The sequence below is a fragment of the Pinus tabuliformis genome, chromosome 4_2 (genome assembly GCF_031772625.1).
Source record: "Pinus tabuliformis cultivar Carrire ecotype Pingquan chromosome 4_2, CPIR1, whole genome shotgun sequence".
NCBI lineage: Eukaryota > Viridiplantae > Streptophyta > Pinopsida > Pinales > Pinaceae > Pinus > Pinus tabuliformis.
Genome location: NC_142304.1, coordinates 1,058,232,353 through 1,058,254,389, shown reverse-complemented (window position 1 = coordinate 1,058,254,389; position 22,037 = coordinate 1,058,232,353). Strand labels below are relative to the sequence as shown.

Here is a 22,037-nt window from a genome sequence, read left to right as displayed (position 1 = left end):
CACAGGCCTGCTTCCGAGTGACTGCAGTCTTTTCCAAACAGATCTGTGCCAGCGATAGCAAAATTTAAGCCACTCTTTTGTTTGCTAGGACCTAGGCCTCTACCCAAAACTTAATGAAACACTCATAAGTGATAAATAACAAGGAAACAAGGCCTCTAATGCAAGAATTGAACAAGAACCTAGTCCGACCCATCCTAACCATGAATGACATTTTGTCAAACATATCATGAACATGTAATGTACAGGTCATAAATACACATTTGAACATAAGGGCCTCATGCTTATCTGAGATTCATCAAGAAAGTTTGATTCCCTCTCACAATAATGACATTATCATCTATTAGGTCATGCATTCATTTACATTTCATTTACTAATCAAAACATGATGAGAGTCATAACCAAATTTTGTCATAAAACCATGCTTATAACCAATATATAACCAGAATAATAACAATGATAAAGTAGCCATCAAAGCCATATAATAAAAAGTACATTTAGTCATGAAAAAACAAGGAAAAATAACTCTTATTAACATATGCAAAAGCCAACCAAGTCAGGGACTTCCACATACCACCCGACCATAGATTGGGCTAAACCAAATCTTTCTTTCAGTCAATCAACCTCGTGCCATATTCCAAACATGAATGTGGGACTCACAACAAAACCAACCAAGGCTTCTCAGGCTTTACTGCTTATCCTGCCATTACCGGTCAAGGGATTCCTAGGCCCAAAACCCTCATCTATATCGCTAGGCTTTATTGTGTATCTTGCCATTATTAGTCAAGGGATTCCTGGGCCCAAACAAAGAAACATACACTACATGCTTTACCACAATCCCGTCATATAACAGTCAAGGGGTCACTAGGCCCTAAACAAGCATGGATGCCTCTAGATATCTCCACCTAAACCACGAGGAATTTTTTTTGTCTCCACCCTCAGGATTTACTTTGTATCCCACCATTACTGGTCAAGGGATTCCTAGGCATTTGGGAATTTTCCTGAGACCACCCCACTCAATTTCTAAACCATCCGACAATCCAACTCAACCAAGTGAAAGAACCCCATCACACATGGTTATCAGGAAATGGCAAGGCAAGGCTGAAACCACTTTCACACCTGGAAAAACCCATGCCAATAACAACAAGATAACCAAATACACACATGCATGCCAAAAGTAGCAAGGAAATCATACATGCAACTTGATACCTACAAGTAATGCCACTGTAGCTGCTTCATTCCAACTCTTGCTTGCTTGATCTTTGCCTCCTTATCCTTCCTTTGCCTTCCTTTCTCTAATGCTAGATTGCTCAGAGAATGCTCTAAGTGTGCAAGAGTATGAGAGAGTAGAGAGAATAGAGGGAGAGCTCCAAAATTGAACTAACAAAATGTTAAAGTGACAAAAGTTGTAAACTCATCTTGAGAAGCCTTTTTATTAATAAGACCTCTATATTCTTCATTTTTCCATTATTTTCTTTCAATTTCCTCCTCACATGCAACCTGTGACCTTTCACCTTCCTTTTCTCCTAATTTCTTTTATTTTCATAAATAAAATGCCAATTAATGCCTCTTGCCTTTGCCATTGGCTTTCCCAATTTCCTTTCACCATAATAAACCAAATGAACCCAACTAGGATGTTTAACCCAACATGCAGCTTGGAATAAGTTTCTCATGACCTTGCTCTTAAGGCAACCTTTATTAACTTTATTACATGAACTTTTAACTTGAGGTTGTTACAAAGAGAAACTTGGAAACAAAACACACACTCTCCACAAATATTATTTTATGACAATAAAACATATAATAGTCTAAGGTCATTGTTCTCTACACATATCAACTTTCCACATATTCAAGGAATACCGATTAAATATCAAATTAATGATTATACAATGATATGGGGTTTAATGGTAATTTTCATTGGGTGAAACCAACGAGACCATGATTCAAATCCCATTGAGTATATGCCCTGATATGATCTCGACTCAAGGATTAGACTCCCCATTTCCGAGAGTCTCGGTGCTTGCTAAATCATAAAATCTGGTATATCTGGCTTGTCGGTTGCTAAATATACTCCTGGAGTTATAAGGTAGCCATGAGAGTTGAAATGAAATGATCTTTTAAGGTCCACGAGACTAAAAATAGTATATGAGACCATTAGTTCTCTATTTTTCGCTTTTTGCAATTCAATCCTTTTCCGATTCAAATTGATGATGCGCTGGCCCAACCTTCCAACAATCCCCTTGCTAAAAAGACAATGCCAAGAAATTGATGCTAACATGTTCTCAGCCCTAGACATGTAAAATGTACAAACCCGTTCTTCCCAAGCTTCTTTAGGCCTTTTCCACCACCTCGTTTCACACCGAAGTTGATTTGAGTTGGTCCTGTTAGCTCTGCTATAAAATTTCAGTGTTTAAAGGGCCAAATTCAGGTTTGGTGGTGGGTTCATGCCGGAAAAGAGCTTGCAGCAGCCCTTTCTACCCTCCTCCTTCGCATGTTGTCTCTGTTTTTCCTCTCAAAGCCACTTCTTTCCCTGTTTTCTTTCCAAACTCATTGTGAATCATTTTTCCTCTTAAACCTGCTTATCTTTCTCCCCAGGTGTTTAACTCATGAAACTGCGCCCACATTAGTCTCTGCCGCATTCGCAGCCACAACCGTTGATCTTCGCGATCCAACGGTCACAGCTCTTTTTCCCGCGCAATTAAACATCGCGCACTTTTCTTTCCATCTGACCGTCCGTCGCACGATCGGACGGTAGTCGCAAGCCCCAATCGCGCGACTTGCGCGTGCGTTAACCCGCGGGGGCGGCGGTTTTAGTTCGCCACGCGTCGTATTGTTATTTGATCGCACACCCTCATACGGAAACCACCGTTGCTCCGTGGGCGGTGCGGGGAATACCGCCTGCCCCGAAACTGCCTGTGTCTAGCTCGTTAACTGTCAATCACCTTCGCCGTCAGATCTACTCGACAGCGATTCGACGGCCCACGTGTCTCCATCCCGTTGTCTTCCTATATCCTCCGTAGATTGATCTCCGTCACTCGTTTGTTTAATCCAACGACTGCTATTGATCCCTACTACGCCTCTGTGTTCTCCATCGCCTCTCGCTAGTTTTCCATGCATCTTCCATGTGTTTGAACTGTCCCGGGCACGCGAAGAAGGAAAGAAACCATAATGCGGTACTCTGCACATAAAACCCTTAGCTACCGCATTCAACACAGTGTACCTCCGAAGGACAACAGAATATCCAGAAAGGTCGATTCTGTCCATAAAAGCAGTCAGACCATAGCAGAGCCCCATTTCAGATTGTAAATGTGGTTGATGGTCCATTATGATCCCTCCACGCTTTGAACAACAGATCAATTTTGTAAAAAAACTCGATATATACCCAGAAACGAGAATGTAATAGGTTGATGAATGTTATTTTGATGTAAGGTTCAACTTCTTGAGACTGTAACTACTATGATACCTACAGCGTCTGGTCTTCATTTTCAGCTAATGCAAGCTTCTTTTGCTGTTAATTGCTCACTTTCCACTTCTTCTTCTTTGTTCCAGGTTGTGCCTGTTATGCATTTATTCATGTGCTGTAGATGTTTAGCATTAGAGGGGTTGTCATCCCACCTCTGTGTTTGAATCTAGCATGTATCATTGAATTTGTATGCAGGTTTTTGTTATTTTAATGCCAGAGAGCTGTCATCCTATCTGTGTATTAGGAAACAGATTTACAAACCTCTTTACTGGTTGCAGCTGGCCATCACAGGGTCCTGTGCATCTGCTGGTGTGATCAGTATTCTCCATCATCGCATTTTCTTTAAAACTGTGAGTAATTGGTGGTCTAAAGCCTTGTAGTCTGTGGGTGTTCACCCATGTATGGGGTTAAGCATAGTAGAAGTGGTTATCGGGCTTGAATATGCAACATTTCTTTCATTCATCCACCATTTTCTAACATTTTATGTTGAGTTTGTAATGTTCCTGAGCATCTCTGATATACAACCTAGGAGAGTTTCTTGGGGTGATAACATTAATTGGTGCCGTTGTCGGGGAGAGGAGATTGAAGCTCTGCTTCCCTGGGAGAACGACACAACTTCAAGCTTTGATGATAGACAAGGATTGAACACAGTTCCTGGTTGTAATCATCTATTTGTCGACTCCACAGGAGGAAGACCATCCTTTGGCGACTCCACATTGAAGTTCTGGTGCAGTTGGTGAGGCATGTTTGGAGAAATACTTAGAAACCATCAACTGAACCAGTGCCTGATCCTCAGAAGATCATTCAGCAGAAGAAAATATCGCAGTAAGGAGCATCAAGATCAGGTAAGCCTTGGAATTTTTATGTATCTCTACTAGTGTAGAAATACCTTCAGAGATTCATACAACTCCTTAGTCATTCATTTCCCTTTCAGACCTTAGTTGAAAGAAGCATCCATGTTGTCCATCATATTCCTCTGTTTCTATCATTGTTTTCATTGATTTATTCCACTCAATCCACCAATATCCCTTTCGTATACCTCAGTCATGGCAGGCCAGTAAGCCCTCACGAAGATAGAAAGAATAGTTGCTGCTAGGTATGGACCTCTGGTCTTGCCTGTCCCTTTGAATGCCATGCCTGTAGGTGATTATGAAGAATTTATGCCAAACTTTACTGGTGCAGAAGTAATATCAGCTGAAGAGCACCTCGAATCTTTTTATAGTTATGTTGATAACCTAGATATTGATGAAGAGGATGTCTGGATGAGGGTTTTTGTCCAAAGCCTATATGGGGAAGCTAGAAAATGGTTTAGAGAGTTACCCCCTAGGTCTATTGCAGACATTGATGCTTTAGATGATGTATTTTTAAAGCACTGGGGAAATAATAAAGATCTGCTCTATTATCATACTGAATTTGGGAACTTGCAGAGAGAAGATGGTGAGCTGCTGTCTGATTTCAACATCAGATTCAATCTCATGTACAACAGAATGCCAGCTAAAGTAAGACCTACCCCTGCTTCTGCCATGCTCACATATGCTAATGCCTTTGATTCTCAGTTTTGCCTGCTGTTAAGAGAAAGAAGATGTACTTCTTTGGCTGATGTGCAAACTGCAGCCTTTGAAGTAGAATCAAACATCATTGCTGTAGAGAGACTTGAAGCTGATGCCGAGAGGAGAAGTCAGGGAGGTGAATCCTCATCATCCTCAGAGCCTGAGATTGATGAATTAGCTAGGATGATTGAGTTCTTGGCCTATGAAGTTTCCAAACTAAAGGCCGAGCAACATCTTGATGAAGCAGGAGCTCATTGTTCCTTTTCTCTTCCAGCTCCAAATCCACATAGAGGAGCAAATGAGCATTTGCAGATTTTGCAAAGAAATAAAGTTAAAAATGAAGATAAAGGGGTGAAGACCCTTTTACAGAATATAGTCATGGAAGAAGAGCATCCTGATGAAGAGGAGGATGTCCATGTTTGGGAAGGTGCTCCTTTCCTAATAAGGGCTGCTTATGAAAAAGCATTATCCATAGGCAGTACTCGACAATTTGTTGTAGCTGCAGAACAACAAGTTGACCAACAGTGGCAGCCAGCAGCAGATCCCTTCATCCTCGAAGAATTTGTGCCTGAAGCTAGCTCATCTTCACATGGCTATGTAGATCTGCCAATTTTCCAGCCTGCTTTGGTCCCCAGTCTAGTGATTAAAAAGGGAGAGGAAAGCTCCCCATCATCTCTTGTTTCTTTGTCTGCTCAAATAACAATCCCTCAAAGTTGCCCCTTGAACACTGAGGCAGGAAATAGCTCAATGCTCAAGGCTGAGACTGATCACCTCAGTTTTGATTTTCTGAAGCCTGCTCAAGTGGCCTCTACACAGACTGAAAGGGAAGCTTATCAGATAACAGAGGAAGAGGATGCTCAGTCTTGGAACTCCTACTTGGATGTGGACTGTTTCAAGAAAAATGAAGGAGTAGATAATGTCCCTGTGTCCCCTGCACAAGAATACAGTGGTGCATCTTTCATATTAGTTGTGCAGACTACAAAAGACACAGACAACGACACAATAGTCATGATTATTCAGCAGGTGTACAAAGGCTCCCATGAAGAACATCCAAGGAGGAGAGCACACAGAAGGGGAATGAAATTTGATCCCTATCTACCCATCAAGGTCAAATCTCCTAAACTCTTTGAGGTAGAGGATCAAATAAATCCTGTTTTGCAGCTCTATGATGAAGGGGCCGAGAGTAGGAGAAATAATTTTGAGGGCTTATCAGTTGGCCAATTTTTGAGTAATTGTGTTTATTGTAAGCATTTTCTTTTACAGGTTTTAGTGTAGACCTAGTTTGACTCCATGCCCAATGGATACTAGGCAAATGTATTTAAAGCTGAGTTTTGCAAGAAGGCATTGGTCTGCAGGTTCTTGAGACCTCACAGGGAGGATCTCATCCCCAGAAGGAGCCAGTGTTAGCTCTGCTACAAAATTTCAGTGTTTAAAGGACCAAATTCAGGTCTGGTGGTGGGTTCATGCCGGAAAAGAGCTTGCAGCGGCCCTTTCTTCCCTCCTCCTTCACATGTTGTCTTTGTTTTTCCTCTCAAAGCCGCTTCTTTCCCCGTTTTCCCTGTTTTCTTTCCAAACTCAGTGTGAATCCTTCTTAAACTTGCTTTTCTTTCTCCCTGGGAATTTAACTCATGAAACCGCGCCCACATTAGCCTCTGTCGCATTCGCAGCCGCAGCCATTAATCTTCGCGATCCAACGGTCACAACACTTTTTCTCGTGCAATTAAACATCGCGCACTTTTCTCGCCATATGCCTGTCCGTCGCACGATCGGATGGTAGTCGTAAGCCCTGATCGCGCGACTTGCACACGCGTTAACCCGCGGGGGCGGCGGTTTTAGTTCGCCACGCGTCGTATTGTTATTTGATCGCACACCCTCATACGAAAACCACCGTTGCTCTGTGGGCGGTGCGGGGAATACCGCCCGCCCCGAAACCACCTGTCTCCCGCTCGTTAACTGTCGATCACCTCCGCCGCCCGATAGCCGTCGGATCTGCTCAACAACGATCCGACGACCTATGTGTCTCCATCCCGTTGTCTTCCTATATCCTTTGTAGATTGATCTCCGTCGCTCGTTTGTTTAATCCAACGGCTGCTATTGATCCCTGCTACGCCTCTGTGTCCTCCATTGCCTCTCGCCAGTTTGCCATGCATCTTCCGTGTGTTTGACCTGTCCCGTGCACACGAAGAAGGAAAGAAACCATAATGCAGTACTCTGCACATAAAACCCTCAACTATCGCATTCAACACAGTGTACCTCCGAAGGACAGAAAAATATCCAGAAAGGCCGATTTTGTCCATAAAAGCAGTCAAATCATAGCAAAGCCCTATTTCAAATTGTAAATGTGGTTGGTGGTCCATTATGACCCCTCCACGCTTTGAACAACAGAGCAATTTTGTAAACAAACTCGATATATACCCAGAAACGAGAATGTAATAGGTTGATGAATGTTATTTTGATGTAAGGTTCAACTTCTTGAGACTGTAACTACTGTGATATCTGCAACATCTGGTCTTCATTTTCAGCTAATGCAAGCTTCTTTTGCTGTTAATTGCTCACTTTCCACTTCTTCTTCTTTGTTCCAGGTTGTGCCTGTTATGCATTTATTCATGTGCTATAGATGCTTAGCATTAGAGGGGCTGTCATCCCACCTCTGTGTTTGAATCTAGCATGTATCATTGAATTTGTATGCAGGTTTCTGTTATTTTAATGCCAGAGAGCTGTTATCCTGTCTGTGTATTAGGAAACAAATTTATAGACCTCTTTATTGGTTGCAGCTCGCCATCACAGGATCCTGTGCATCTGCTGGTGTGATCAGTGTTCTCCAGTATCACATTTTCTTTAAAACTGTGAGTAATTGGTGGTCTAAAGCCTTGTAGTCTGGGGGTGTTCACCCATGTCTGGGGTTAAGCATAGTAGAAGTGGTTATCGGGCTTGAATATGCAACATTTCTTTCATTCATCCACCATTTTCCAACATTTTATGTTGAGTTTGTAATGTTCCCGAGCATCTCTGATATACAACGTAGGAGAGTTTTTTGGGGTGATAACAGGTCCTTAATTGAGTAATAAGAAACTTTGCCCTCCACGAAATGCTAGCTCCAATGAACTCTTTTTGTTGTAGATCACACATAGGGTTGAATTCGTCAATGTAATATTTATTTTTTCTACCCAACTCTTTTCCCCATACCTTTTTACGAAACTTCTCCATAACAAAATCCTTTAGCTCATTGCTATTTGTGGGATAGGCATTGAGGTAATTATTCCTTTTTTGCATCCATGTGTAGTTTTGTTTCATCCATGTTTTCTTTCTTTCACTTATGCTTTCATTGAAGATAACATTAGACCATCTACCTACTCTCATTTGCTCAATTCTTTTTAGATATCTTATGAGCCGCACCATAGCAATTACTTCAATGGGAGTTGCTCCTGTTTCACTCAACATTATCTCATAAGGTACTGAACTTTTTATTTTGAACTTGCTCATGATCAAGTGTTTTTGGATTTTCTCAATTTGTTTCCATTTTGACACAGGAGTGCTGCTAGCCCACAATTCACACCCATATAGCATCACTGGATAAACTAGGAGTCCAAAAAGCACTTTAATCGTTTTCCAACCCCATAACTCTGCCTCTCTACATCTGTTTTGAAGAGCATATAATGCTTTCCACCCTCCTAAAATTCTCTTCTTTCTGCAGTCTTCCCACTTGAGTTTGTTGTTGAAATCAATCCCAAAGTACTGGTACTCATTTACTTCTTCAACAATGTTGCCTTCAAAGAAGAAAGTATGCCGGCTTTGATTTCTTCTATTAGAAAAAATCATTATTTTGGTCTTGCTAGTATTGAATTACATCCCCACTACCCTACAAAAATGCTCAAGGGCATATAAGTGCATTTGCAATCCATGGGCCGATTTAGAAATCAATAAAATATCATCAACATGTAAAAGAAGCTTTATCACAAACTCCCCCAATTGAACACGATCTCCACCTTGTAGATTTAACCACTCTTCCAATTTATCAATATATAGACCAAAAAGAGTAGGGGATAGAGGGCAACTTTCTTGATTCCAATGTCACTTCTAAAGCTTTCTGAAGTACCTATTGAGGTTCTAATTTTGACTTTCACTTCTTCATAAAGTCTATGGACAACGACTCTATAATCCATAGGAATTTCAAGTTCTTTCATCCTACGCCACAACTTATCCCCTGGGAGTGTGTCAAATGCTTTTTTGAAGTCAACAAAGCATCGAAATACTTCTTCTTTGTCCTCCCAAACCTTTTCAGCAACATGTTTCAACGTGATACCATGATCCACTGTATAATGTTTTGGCCTAAAACTTGCTTGTCCTCCTCCCCTCTTTTCTTTTACTTCGACCCACTTACTAATTTGTCTTCTACCATGCTGCCGAAAAGCTTTGCAAACAAAGGATTGATCATAGTTGTTCTATAGTTGGATGGATTATTAATGTCTCCACTTTTAAAAAGGGGTATTGCTAGGCTAGTTGTCGAGTCTATTGGGAATCCTGCTGAATGACGTTGTTGAATATTTCCATGATGTGCGGTGCAAGAGCATTCATTCAACCAAATCCTTTGCCTTTCCTATTTTTAGCTTCTTAATTCTATTCTCCACTTTCTGTAATATGAAGAGCTTTGAATTTGTATTGATACTAAACACCCCTATATTAGTCTAAAATATTAAGGATTCACCTTGGATTACCCAAAAAAATAAAAATAAAAAAAATCCCTATTATTCGTTACTAAATGATGCAATGGCTAATTAAATATCCTATTAACGGTCCCTATAGTAAATTGATCCAATGGTCGTTCAGTCCGATAACTCAAGGGCACTGTGATTTAACCTAGGTTCTACATCGACCCGGTTGTAAATTCTCACATGATACACCAAAAGGAGCAATGGCAGAGAACAATTGTAAATTCTCACATGATACACCAAAAGGAGTAATGGCAGACAAGCTGTTATACTAGAGATACAGTGGAAACACAGAGGAAACAAATTAGATGAAGAATATTACGTTGTCTTGTGTATAAATCATCGACGACAACAACGAATATGGGCAGTGTCAGATGTTCCAACTACAAGGAGGAGAATGCGATCTATATTCCATGAACTTCGCAAGTATTCTGGAAAGAATCTAAGGCATTTATGAAAGTCGCACATAAGCCCTAAAACAGCCCTAGCACGTGTTTCTACCAGAACGCAGCGGCGAAGTCTAGAAAAGAGACACCCTAGTTTCAGACAGAATTTGCGCATATAGAGATTTTGGGGATCCCCTACCGGAAGAGTTTTATGCAGAAAACTTCTCTCGCAAATAGTGAGAGAAGATTCCAGAGTTTGTCCCAGCACCTGAAAGAGGTACTTCTTTATAGAGTACTGTGTAGTTTAGGAATCTGAAATTTTAGTAATGTCTCAGAGAACTGAATGGATTCGTTTGCTCTGAATTGTTTCATTAAAAGAAAATGAAAGACGGAAAAATACAGAACAAATAGTTTTGACATTGAAATATCAAATCAACTTCAACCGAATCTTATACATACATCATATCAAATCAATGATCACAGAAAGCTTAAACCATGTGTTAAAAATAAGTACACGAGTATTGGAATCCCCCCAGTAATGTGCCAAAAATGAAGGAAAGAATGATGAGAAAGAACTATAGATAGTATTTTGAATGGTCAATGAATTTAGAAGACGGGGAAATCAAAGTAGGTTTAACTCAGCATGAATAGTTGTCTAGAAATTCGGGACTATGAAAATTTTAGTAATCTGGGAGTTCGAGATTTCGGAAGCTCACTCAAGAGACTCTGGGATCTTGGGAATTTCACCATTAAGAGGGGAATTTGACAACTCGATGGAGTACATGCAGGATTCTATGGAGGAGAGAAGCTGCATGAGAATGATTTCTTTTTATGTTTTATTGTCAGTCAAGTTTTGATATTGTAGAGTTAAGAGGGGTGCTCGAGGAGGAGAGAAGCTGTTTAAGAAGTGTTTTCTTTTATGTTTTGTTGCCAGTTAAGTTTTGATATTATAGCGTCGAGAGGGGGTGTTGGAGAATAGCACTACAATATAACTCAGAATGCGAGGAATTCCTACAATGTAAAGTCTTATCAAATGTGGGGTTTGGAAAGTAACATTATAATATAACTCAAAGTGTTAGGAGTTCTTATACTGTAAAATATTATCAAATAGAGTCTTGTAACGTGTGCTGTAATTCACATTACTTAACACATTAGGTCTAAGGTGGTTATTAACTTTTACTACATGACATATATAAGAAATCCATGCCAATCTATTGGATGAGTCGAGACTCCAGTATAATAAAATCATATATCTCACATCTTTTCTCTATGTTGTGAATTTGTTCGTTAATAATTACAGCTATACATACGGACGAGGTTGAAACTAATGAAATTGACATTAATATTAGTTATATAAATTTAATTGAAGTTATGCCTTGTTATATCAAGCCAACTTTGATGCTTACTCTAATGTTGTTCTTTGTAGAATCTTCAGACTGGCAGGTGAACATGATTATCAATTTGGTATGATAAAGAATTCTCTTATTGTCAAAAACAACCATGTCCAGATAGGGAAAGGCCTCAATAACATATCTAGAAAAAGCAAGAAAGATGACTGTCCTTCCAATAGCAATTAAAACTTTAAAGCCTATTCAATAATTTCTTGGCACAAATTCTTTTGTAATTAGTGAATGATCAACAAGGTAGAAGCGAAGATTGTAGTGAATAAGAGTTAAAATTGGAAACTAGGGCCAAACTCCACATGGGTCATCTTATTTATGATAGCTGATCTTTTTTTTGGATTCCTCTCTTCGAGAGGTGTAGGATCGATCTAAAGATCATTCGAGAGGTGTAGGATTGATTTAAAGATCATCTGATTCTGACATGTACAAATGAAGTTATGAATTTACTTTGATTATGGTCAAATTGTCAAGGTAGGCCAACAAACTTATGTAGGCTCAGAAGCCCAACAATCACGTCTATTCATCCTGAACGTTGCATATAAATAGAAGGCGACTTAGCCTCATTTGGATGCACTCATCTTCACGCTTCTCTGTCTCTCTCCTCATTGATTGGGTACGGATTTCTAGGCCTCTCTCTTTCCACACGTTTGAAATTTTAGGAGAGCGAAATTTTAGGAGGCCGAAATTTCAGGAGACTGAATTTTTGGACAGTTTGACCAAACGTTGACCAACATGTGTTGACCTCCTTTGACTTTGTTTTTGTGAGGGTTATCTCTATTTGGGCAGGCTGCATTTCTGGGCACAAAAATTGAGGCTAAATGTTGACTCCAGCTGGGCTCACCGTAGGTGGGCTGTTTGACCAGACTTTGACTGGGTTGAATTTGATTGTTTTGAGAGCTGCTTTATCTTGCTGTTTGGAGGCTGAAGTTGACTAAATTGACCGATTTGCTGAGGGTCAAATATACCTTGTTGACCAACGTTGACTTTTCTGGTTAGAGCTCTTTTGTTGCTGTTATAAATTATCAGATTTGTAAATTGTTCTATCTCTCTCTGCTGAACTATTGAAGACTAAAGGAAGATTTGATTAAGGGTTTCCCCATCAGAGCCGAAGGTCTTTTTTACTGATAAACTCGCAGGAGAGAAGGGTTCCTGGTTCGAGTGGGAGCAATGGCGGAAGATGGTAGGTTTAGGGTCAAAAAATTTAATGGCCAAAACTACTAGCTGTGGAAGATGCAGATGGAAGATTATTTGTACCAGAGAGATCTGTACCAACCATTGAGCGGAAAGACAAAGAAGCCGATGAGTATGACAGACACAGAATGGGATATTCTCGACAGAAAAGCACTTGGAACAATATGGCTGTGCCTAGTGGCATCAGTAGCGTTTAATATTTCAAAGGAAACGACAACAAAGGATTTAATGTCGACATTGGCCAAACTATATGAAAAGCCTCGGCCTCAAATAAGGTATTTCTTATGAAGCGTTTATTTAATATGAAGATGTCAGAAGGTGGATCTGTTGCTGATCATTTAAATGAGTTTAATACAGTCACGAGTCAGTTAAGTTTTGTAGGGGCAACTTTTGATGATGAAGTTAGGGCTCTGTTATTTCTGTGCTCATTGCCAGAAAGTTGGAATGGTTTAGTTATGGCCATTAGTAACTCTGTCTCTGGATCTAGTACTTTAAAGTTTGATGATGTTGTCGGTGCATGTAGGTTTTAACCCCGTACAAAAATTACCTGCATACAAATTCTAAAACACAAAAAATAAACAATGCGAGAGCATAACACATAAAACACATATACATAGAGATTTCCCCTAGATCACAAAACTGGGACTACCAGCTTGATTTTTCATTATATTCCTTTCAATGTTATAATACATATTTATACATGTCGAAGTATCCAATACCATGGACCGAAAACCATCGCGTCCAATACCATGGACCGAAAACCATCACGTCCAAAAAACATGTATGAAAATCATGCACAAAACCATAGGTGGGTTTGCCCAACCTAACATAGGGTCCAAAACCAAAATTTTCCAGGGCGCTGCCCCGGACCCCATAAAGTGGGGTTACGGGTACAACTCAAACCCCCTGTGACCCCCCTCCGCTACACAATCGGCACAACGAAGGGGAGCTCCGCACCCCCTCTAACCTCTCTGGTTAACTATGTGGGCTAGTCGTGGAAAGAATATAACACAACTCAACATTCTCCCACTTTTTGTTTTCTTTCCACAGGGGGCCACAAGAGAGCTTAGTCATATTTCCAAACGCCCATTGTCTCTCTACACCAAGAGAACTTCTCAGAGCTCACAAATTTTGTCAATGCATCTGCAGTATTCTTCAAAGTGTCCATCTTTACCAACAACACCTTTTTGTCTTCTATCATATCCCTCACAAAGTGATACTGAACATTAATGTGCTTTGTCTTTGAATGATATGCAGGGTTCTTTGCCAAGAAAATTTCACTTTGGCTGTCACAGTCTGTCCTTATAGCTCCCTCTATTAACCCCATACTTGAACACAATCTCTACAACCAAACTGTTTCCTTGCTTGCATGAATGGCTGCCATGTATTCGGCCTCTGTAGTTGATAGTGCCACTACAGATTGTCTCTTACTAATCCAACTGACTACACCTCCAAATAGGTTAAACACATATCCACTTGTAGATCTTCTCTGATCCAGATCTCCAACCCAGTTTGCATCAACAAAGCCACGAATATCCAACATTCTGTCAAATCCTGATCTTCCTTGGTAGCACAAACCATAATCACTAGTGCCACGCAAATACCTGAAAACCTGTATCACTGCTGTCCAGTGCTCCTTCCTCGGTTTTGAAATAAACCTTCTCAATACTCTCATTGCATGTGCAATGTCTGGTCTAGTACAGACCATTGCATACATCAAGCTACCGACTGCACTTGCATATGGAACACGGGCATGTCCTCTTCTTCTTCTTGTGTCTTGGGACACTATTAAGTAGATAACCTCACACCTATAGGAATAGGAACCTTCACCGGTTTACTATCCTGCATATTAAACCTTTGTAGTATTGTCTCGACATACTTTCTCTGGTTTAACCAGAGCTTCGTCTTTGCCCGATCTCTTTTAATTTCCATGCCTAAAATATAGTTTGCAACACTAAGATCTTTCATATCGAATTTGGAAGACAATTGGGTCTTCAAATCCTGGATAATTTCTTTGTCATTTCAAACCAAAAACATATCATCCACATACAAGACCAGATAAATAACATGGTCACCAATTAATTTAAAATACACACAGTGATCTGCTTTGTTTTTGGTGAAGCTAAGTCCCCGTATAAATGTATCAAATTTCTGATACCACATCCTTGGTGACTGTTTTAACCCATACAAAGACTTTTTTAACTTGCATACCAGTTCTTTCTTACCCTTCACCGCAAAGCCTTCAGGTTGCTTCATGTATATTTCCTCTTCCAGATCTCCGTGAAGAAATGTTGTCTTCACATCCATTTGTTCTACCTCAAAATCAAAAGCAGCAGCAACAGTTAAAACTAATCTAATAGAAGTTACTTTGGCAACAGGAGAAAAAAATCACCAAAATCAATTCCGGCACCTAGGAATAACCTTTTGCTACCAACCGAGCTTTGTATTTCTCCACCTTTTCTTCTGCATTTGTCTTCTTCTTGAACACCCATTTGCTGCTAATGGGTTTCCTTCCAGCTGACAACTCCACCAGATCCCAAGCCTCATTTTTGTGCAAAGATGCCATTTCATCAACCATGGCCTCTTTCCAGAGTTTGCCATCCTCTGAATCTACTGCTTCCTTCATAGTTCTGGGATCAGCAATAAATAAAGCAAAATTTGAACAGAATGCAGATGGACTATACATTTTTGGCTGCCTTCTTTCTCGAACTGATCTTCTCACACCAGGAGTTTGTGGCTCTTCATCTTCTGATTCCTCCTCTGCTGTAGAGTCTGATTCTTCCTCCTTAAGCTCAAACTCTATCTTCTCAGGTTCCTTTGGTTGGACTTCATGTTTAATAACATTTTTTATTTCTCTGAACACCACATCTTGGTTGTACACAACCTTCCATGTGATTGGGTTCCAAAACTTATAACCCTTTAAACAATCTTTATACCCAATAAAGATGCACTTTTCAGATTTACTATCCAACTTGGTTCGTTTCTCCTTTGGAACATGTACATATGCATCACATCCAAATACCCTCAAATGTGAAAGAGAGGGTTATCCTTTAACGCTGATGAAGGTGACCTGTTGACCAGGTAACATGCAGTATCCACCGCCTCTACCCAGAGTTTCTGTCCTAACCCGACACCATTGAGCATGCTTCTTGCCTTTTCCATCAACGTCTTATTCATTCTTTCTGCAATTCCATTTTGCTGAGGTGTATATGGAGTAGTCTTATGTCGTGTTATACCACACTTCTTACAGAATTCTTCAAATTCCTTGCTACAAAACTCTCCACCATTATCTGTCCTTAGCACCTTTATCTTCTTCTCTGTCTGATTTTCCACGAGAGCCTTAAATTCTTTAAACCTGTCAAAGGCTTCTGATTTCTTCTTAAGGAAATATATCCATGTATTCCTTGAGAAGTCATTTATAAATGATACATGGTACACAACTTACCCAGTGATGGAACCTTCACAGGTCCAAACACATCACTGTGCACAAGTTTCAATATCTGTTTCGCCCTCTTACTACCAGAGGGGAAACTCACCCAATTCTGCTTCCCATATACACAATTTTCACAGAAATCAAAATCCAGAGAGCTGTTACTCATACCTTCTACCATACATTTACCATGAAGTATTCGAAGGCCCTTCTCTCCAATATGTCCAAGCCTTTGATGCCACAACATGGTCTTCTCTCCAGAGACCACTAGATTTTCTGCTTCACTTTCAAGAACCACAGAACTGTTGCACCCATCAATAACAGTGCTACTTTGCAGCTTGTATAGTGTTCCAATTCGAACTCCCCGCATCAATACTAGTGCTCCCCGAACCATTTTGTAGGTATCCTTTTCCAATAATGTTTTTATACCTGCATCATCCAGTTTGCTTACAGAAATTAGATTTTTGGCCAATGTAGGAATATGTAGAACACCCGAAAGTGTTCTAACCCTTGCAACTTCAACTTTACTTTCCGCGACGAATGATTCTAGCCTTTCTATCATCCGCTAAGAAGACATCACCACCATTGTATTTATCATACTCGTAGCACCTCTCTATCGGGAATGAAGTGGAAGGATGCACCTGAGTCAATCAACCATGCCTCATGATTTACATGTGTACTTGAAGAAGCCAAGTACACATCCCCACCTTCATCTAAGGTGGTTTTTGCCCTTGAAGAAGGAGCCTCATCAGATCCCTTTCTTTTGTCAGGAGCTTTAGATTTACAGTCCCTTTTGAAGTGGCCTTCCTTTCCGCATTTCCAGCGCACCACCTTTACAAGTTTTCCTGGAAATTTAGATCTCCCTCTAGATTTAGATCTCCCACTCGATGACTTATTTTTGTTTATGTTCTAGGACCGTCCTCGTACAGACAAGGCATCGCCATTCTGTCTCTCTATATTTTTCCGTCTCATCTCCTTCGTCAGCAAGGATGAGACTATTTCACAGACTATCCCACGAATCTAGTAGAAAACACAATAAACTGATGCACTTATCTTCATCTGAAATTTTAATATCAACAAATGCTAACTGACTTACCACAATATTAAATGCGTTCCGATGCTCTGTCACTGAGTCTCCATCTTTCATCCTCAGGTTATAAAGCTTTTTCTCCAAGAACAGTTTATTCACCAGAGACTTAGATTGGTACAAAGTCCCTAACTTGTCCCACAAAGCCTTCGCCGTAGCTTCCCTTGATACATTCAACAATACTGAATCTGAGACACACAGTGGTATTGTGCTCTTTGCCTTTCGATCCAACTTCTTCCATTCTTCATCGGACACTCCCGTTGGTTTAGTACTTGGATCTACCGCGATCCACTGATCTTTATCCACCAACAGATCTTCCATCTTGAGTTTCCACAACTCAAAACTCTGACCATTAAATTTTTCGATCTCTATTTTTTCACTGTTCGCCATCTTCTTTCACCACCAGAATTGATCTCGCAAATCTCCCACTGAATAGGGTCTACCACAGGCCCGAGCGAAGCCCCTCAGCAACAAAGGCGTCCCATTGAAGCCAAAACTGCTCTGATACCAAATGTAGGTTTTAACCCCATACATAAATGACCTGCATACGAATTCTAAAACACAGAAAATAAACAATGCGAGAGCATAACACATAAAACACATACACACAGAGATTTTCCCTTGGATCCCAAAACCGGGACTACCAACTTGATTTTTCATTATGTTCCTTTCAATGTTACAATACATATTTATACATGCCGAAGCATCCAATACCATGGACCGAAAACCATCGCGTCCAAGAAACATGTGCGAAAATCATGCACAAAACCATAGGTGGGTTCGCCCAACTTAACATAGGGTCCAAAACCAAAATTTTCCGGGGCGCTGCCCCGGACCCCATAAAGTGGGGTTACAGGTACAACTCAAACCCCCTGTGACCCCCCCGCTACACAATCGGCGCAACAAAGGGGGGCTCCGCCCCCCATCTAACCCCCGGTTAACTACGTGGGCTAGTCATGGAAAGAATATAACACAACCCAACAATGCAATCCTTAGCGAGTAAATGCGATGGAAAAGCTCCAGTGAGACATCAGGTAATGCTTTGACTGCAGAGACTAGGGGAAGAAAAATGGAAAGAAGAAAGAGCCTTGGATATCGCAGTAAGTCAAGAAAAGGTAGATCCAAGTCCAGATCGGGGATAGTGTGCTGGAAATGCGGGAAGAAAGGACACCTGAAGAAAGACTGCAAGTCTCGAAAGGGAAAAGGAGACGCGCAACAAGAAAATAATCATGAAGCGAATGTAACAGGAGATGTGTTACAAGATGCTTTTATTCTTTCATTAGAGAATATTATTGATGGATGGGTGGTAGATTCAGGGGCCTCATTCCATGCAACACTTGATAGGAAACATTTTTTTGATTATGTTCAAGGAAATTTTGGACAGGTTCAAATGAGTGATGATAAACCCTGTAAAATCATTGGAATGGGTACAATTTTCATAAAACAACAAAATGGAAATCAGTGGCTATTGAAGGAGGTAAGACATGTTCCAGATCTGAAGAAAAAATTGATTTCAACAGGGCAGTTGGGAGGTGATGGTTGCGTAACTACTTTCACAGATAAAACCTGGAAGGTCACTAAAGGATCCCTGGTAATATCGAAAGGAGGAAAGGTTGGTACATTGTATTTATGCAATGGTATTTCTAATTTTGTTAATGCTTTAACCTCTACAGGAGAAAATACGACATTGTGGCATCATAAGCTCAGGCACATGAGTGAGAAGAGGATGCAGATTCTTCACTCAAGAAATTTGTTGCCAGGTTTGAAGCATGTTGATTTAAAATTCTGTGAGAATTGTGTTTATGGAAAACAAAAGAGAGTCAGATTTCTTAGAGTTGTGAAAGAAAAGAAGAGCGAAAAATTAGAGCTTGTGCATACAGATGTATGGGGACCTCCTTAGGTATCATCTCTCGCTGGCTCTCGTTATTATGTTATTTTTATTGATGATGCAACCAGAAAAACTTGGATTTATTGTATTCGAAATAAATCCGATGTATTTGATACTTTCAAGAAATGGAAAGCTTTGGTTGAAAATGAAATAGGAAAAAGGTTAAGTGTCTCATATCAGCGAATGGAGGTGAATATTGCAGCAAAGATTTTGATAGGCACTGTTCAGAGAATGGAATGCATAGAGAGAAGACAGATCCAGGAACACCACAAGAAAATGGTGTGTCAGAAAGGATGAACAAGACAATCATGGAGCGTGCAAGGTACATGAGATTGCATACAGGATTGCCTTTACAATTCTGGGATGACGCTGTAGATATTGCTGTTTATCTAATAAACAGAGGGCCTTCAAGTTCCTTGGATGGTGGTATTCCAGAGGAGACATGGACAGGTAAAAAGGTAAACTATTTTTTTTAAAGACTTTTGGTTGTGAAGCCTTTGTCCACATTAATAAAGAAAATAGAACAAAGCTTGAGGCAAAATCAAAGAAATGTACCTTTATTGGATATGGTGTTAATGATTTTGGTTATCGCTTTTATGATTATGAAAAACACAAAATTATTAGGAGCACAGTTGTCATATTCAATGAAAAGGTTTTGTATAAGGATCAGCTGCAGGAAAAGAAACACGAAAAAGAAAATAGAGAATACATAGTGCTTGATGAGATTACAGGAAAAGTGATGGTGCCTGAAAATCATAATGATCAACAACCAGAACAACAACCACAACAACATCAAGCACCTCAAACACGTGAAAGTGGTGTTAGAAGATCTATCAGGATAAGTAGACCTCCTGAACGATACTCTCCTTCATTATATTATGTATTGTTGAATGATTCTAGTGAACCAGAATGTTATGAAGAAGTAGTGCAGGTAGAAACTAGGAAGAAGTGGGAGCAAGCCATGAGATGGACTCCTTAACACATAACCAGACTTAGGACTTAGTCAGGTTGCTTGCATGTAAAATAGCATTGCAGAATAAATGGGTTTACAAGTTGAAGGAAGAAGATGGAGGTAGAAAAAGGTATAAAACTAGATTTATGGTGAAAGGGTTTGCACAGAAAAGGGGTATAGACTTTGATGAGATATTTTCTCCTGTTGTTAAAATGACTTCAATTAGAACTAATTTAAGTCTAGTAGCAGCTGAAGATTTGCATCTTGAGCAGTTAGATGTAAAGACAATGTTTCTCCATGGGGATTTGGAGGAAGAGATATATATGCAGCAGCCACAAGGATATGAGGTAAAAGGGAAGGATAAACTAGTGTGCAGGTTGAAGAAGAGCTTGTATGGCTTAAAACAAGCTCCAAGGTAGTGGTATCTAAAATTTGATAGGTTTTTGTCTGAACAAGGTTATACTAGATGTCACTCTGATCATTGTGTTTATCTCAAAAGGCAAAATGATGGCAGCTATATTAAAATGTTATTGTATGTAGATGACATACTTGTTGCAGGTTCTAACATGTAGGAAATAAATGCGCTCAAAAAAAAATTGGCAAACTCATTTGCAATGAAGGATTTGGGTGCTGCAAAACAAATCCTTGGTATGAGAATAACTAGAAACACGAAGAATCACAAATTAACGTTGTCTCAAAGTGAGTACATAGAAAAGGTGTTGAAAAGGTTTAATATGCAGAATGCAAAACCAGTTAGTATACATTTGGCTAGCTATTTCAAATTAAGGAGTGTCTCAAGACTCGGGGAGAAATGGCTCATATGTCTAAAGTTCCATATGCATAAGCAATTGGAAGCTTAATGTATGCAATGGTTTGCACAAGGCCTGATATTGCACATGCAATGAGAGTTGTAAGCAGGTACATGAACAATGCAGGAAAAGAACATTGGATGGCGGTGAAGTGGATTCTCAGGTATTTGAGAGGTACCACAAATCAAGCATTATGCTTTGGTGGTTCAAACATTGTTCTACAGGGATATGTTGATGTAGATATGGCGGGTGATTGAGATAACAAGAGAAACACAACAAGGTATGTGTTTACTGTAGGTGGAACATCTGTCAGTTGGGTCTCAAAACTACAAAGTGTTGTTGCACTCTTAACAACAGAAGCAGAGTATGCTGCTGCTACAGAGGCTAGTATAGAAATGATTTGGTTACAAAGCTTTCTGGATGAATTGGGTAAGAAGCAGGAGTTGGGCAAGTTATACAGTGACAACCAGAGTGCCATATATCTTGCAAAGAACTCTGCATTTTATTCCAAGACTAAACATATACAGCTCAAGTACCATTTCATACGGTCAACGTTGGAAGATGGACAACTGAAGCTGGAAAAGATACACACTAGCCAGAATCCTACGAATATATTAACAAAAGCTGTAACCAGGGAGAAACTGAGAATTTGGTCAGTTTCAGTTGGTCTTCAAGCATGATGAAGAAGATGAGAAACAACCAGGTCCAAAGTAGAGTCATTGTCCAGCGAATGAAGTAGCGGTGGAGTTGTTATAACCAGTCTCCAAGTGGGAGATTGTTGAGTGTGGAGCCTGATTATCTTCTGTATTCAAAGGTATCGCTGCATTGGACCCTAGTTGCCGCCTATAAAATGCCTGTAAAATATTCGTTGCGTGGGGGGTATAGGGGGGGCGACTGCGACCTTTGGGAGCCGGGGTAGCGCCCCCGAAGCTAAGAATAGATGTAAAATTGCCTTGTAAAATGTTGTAATTTCGTAGTCAATCTAGGCCGTTTATTAGGTGAATATCTGATGGTAGAAGTTATGTTTAATTTAGGGTTTTTTGCAATGTTGCATTAATTGTTATCGGGATAATATCGGCGTGAGGAAAAAATCGGGAAAAAATCGTTTGGCACAAAAAATTCATTTTTTCCCATTTTTTTTTCAATTTTTCTAATATCTAAACCATCTACAA

The 22,037-nt window shown here is 40.0% G+C and overlaps 1 protein-coding gene across 5 annotated transcripts in view; it reads left to right on the top strand.

Moving 5' to 3' along the window:
• The first annotated feature begins 9,821 nt into the window (after window positions 1–9,821).
• Window positions 9,822–22,037, top strand: part of LOC149173237 (UDP-glycosyltransferase TURAN-like) — a 346,788-nt gene continuing 334,572 nt past the window's right edge. For 2 of the 5 annotated variants that reach the window (XM_089424540.1, XM_089424538.1), the window contains exon 1: window positions 9,825–10,382. The gene's annotated coding sequence lies outside the window, so the exon portion shown is untranslated. Of the gene's footprint in view, window positions 10,383–22,037 lie in introns of all 5 variants that reach the window. The other 3 variants (XM_089424539.1, XM_089424537.1, XM_089424541.1) reach the window with 3 other exon arrangements.